The sequence below is a fragment of the Spea bombifrons genome, chromosome 8, assembly GCF_027358695.1.
Source record: "Spea bombifrons isolate aSpeBom1 chromosome 8, aSpeBom1.2.pri, whole genome shotgun sequence".
In the NCBI taxonomy this organism is placed as follows: domain Eukaryota; kingdom Metazoa; phylum Chordata; class Amphibia; order Anura; family Pelobatidae; genus Spea; species Spea bombifrons.
In genome coordinates this window covers 24,284,221-24,286,743 of record NC_071094.1, presented here as the reverse complement: position 1 = coordinate 24,286,743, position 2,523 = coordinate 24,284,221, and positions in this window count along the sequence as shown.

Below are 2,523 nucleotides of genomic sequence, written 5' to 3'. Positions count from 1 at the left end.
AAGGCAGAGATGGCAGCTCAGAATGCAAAACCGACATGATATTCTGGCTTTATCTTCAGTTACAACCCACTCATCTCTTGTAAGGTAAGTGCACTCTTGTACTCTATACCATTCCATCAAATGCCTTCATGAATATAACAAATATTATCATTTCTATATTTATATACTTAGCTTTGTTATAACAAAATATTCCACGTTGCAATACATCATATTTGCACTTCCCAGGTTAAAGTGATTACTTACTGGTAATATTAGCAAACGGTAACTGAATAACGTTTAATTTTGACCAGATATAAATCTTTACAAAAAAAAGACAAAAGGCCACATATTTAAGAAAAATAATTCTACTGTTTCTAGACAGATGTATGCCTGACTGACACAGACCTGTCTATAATTTGTGGTATTAGAAATGCTTGATATACATTCAGAGTGGTATCCTCTTTATATAAAGACTATTTTAATGCCTAATTTGACTCCTCTAATGCAAATTCATAGCATCTTATGTTTTTTTTTTAAGGATCCTCACTGGTCTGGTTATATATCATGACAAATTAGATAGATAGAAAACATTGTGGTAAGCAATTAAGCATTAATAGTACATATACATACTTTCACAGCCAGTTCAACCCTTTTACAGTAATTTGGGTGAAATATAGGTAATTACTAAACAATACACCTACACGTCCGGATGCTAATGGGGACTATACTATGATGTATGTAGACATATATTTCACCTGTGTCTATTTTTATGTTTGAGTATTCACTGCTAAATATGCTGGTATGTGTATATATATATATATATATATATATATATATATATATATATAATCTTTATAATATGTTTTATATTGTGCTGAAAACATTCACATTGTGTGTGTAACAGAATGAGACTGAAGAAAGCAGCGTGAAGCTGGCAGGATATCCTCCAGTACATCTTTATATCCTTAGTTGTTAGTCTTATTTTTACGATGGACTGTTTAATAGCTGTGAGTAAAGTTTAAAATACCAAGGAATGTTACCATTATATGGATTTTTAACTTACTCTAAATGCTATTGCAATCACTGTAATAATGTAATTTTTTTAATTTTGAACAAAAGTGTTCCTGGAGGGGGAGATGCTAAAGATATGATCAGAAAGGTAGGATGTGAACCTGGAGAGAGCAGTGTCACAGACACCAAGATCGGGTCCAATAGAATTAGCAGTGAGTAGATCAATAGTCATTTTAGTAAGGGCAGTAGAATGTTTAGAGTGGACTCCAGATTGAAGAGGGTTAAATTAGAGTAATAGTTAAGAAACTTAGTTTGGTGTATACAATTCATTTAAGAAGCTTGGATGCAAGAGGAAGAATAGAGATGGGACAGTTGGACAGATCATTGGGGACCATGGAGAGCATTTTCAAGATTGAGTTATGGTAGCATGCTTGAAAGAGTATGCAGATCCAATAGAAAGGGAGAGATTAAAGATATGAGCTAGTATAGAGACAAGCGTAGAGGAGTGAGACTGGGTAGGATGAGACGAAATAGGATCGAGTGGACTTGTCAGAGGCAGAAAGATGGAAGGGGTAGTTGTGATGGGACAGAGAAGGGAGTTTAAACTAGTTAAGAGGCATTTAAGGTTAAGAAACTGGGAAGAGATAAGGAAGGTAAAGTCGTTTTCCTTTCATGCTCCAGTCTTGTAGACTCTTACAAGAACAGTACAGACCTTACTGTTAGTGTAGGGTCAGTAGCCATGTACCCATAGGCTATTTATTTTACTACATACAGAAGTATGCATGCTTTCTTTTTTATAGTGATTAGACAAATTAGGATATTGAGTTCTTGTGAAGTCAATGAGAATTGGACATACTGCCTTTGTTGTGTGGCAACAACTTAAATAGGTGGATATTGAACCGTTGATTTCAATGGGAGCTCAATCCAATTGTGTGCAATTTGAGCTGAGCTGTGCAACATATATGTATATTTATTTGTAATAAATATATACATGTATGCAGAAAAAGAGGAAAATGGGACAGAAGTCAATAATAAATGAATACATGCATGTGTGTGTCCCTGAAGAAAATGTGCAATGTAAATGAGAAATACACAACAGATGCAAATCCCCAAACCTATGCAATATATCTCTGAAATAAAATCAGCAGCACCAATGCACATTAATGAAATGATTTACAAGTTACAAACTATCTAAATTATAAAATATATTTCCTGTGTTAACTTTCACAAAGTCAGCTCCCACCAATGTGCATCTATAGACTGACATTTAAATGTGTCTTGGTTCTTGGATGGGCATCTTATTTTTCTTATATATGTATATGCGTGTACTCTACACAGAGACTAAATCTTCCAACTATGTACATGAGTTCCAGCACAGGCAATGTACACACTCAAAGAAAGGCACAAACTAGGATTTCATTAGAATATCAAGTATTTCAGGTGTATTTTTGGTATTTCTGCAAATGACCTTTAGAACTGCAGAATTATGCACACTTTAGAAGCTATTTGTTCATGTTTTTCACAGATGATGGA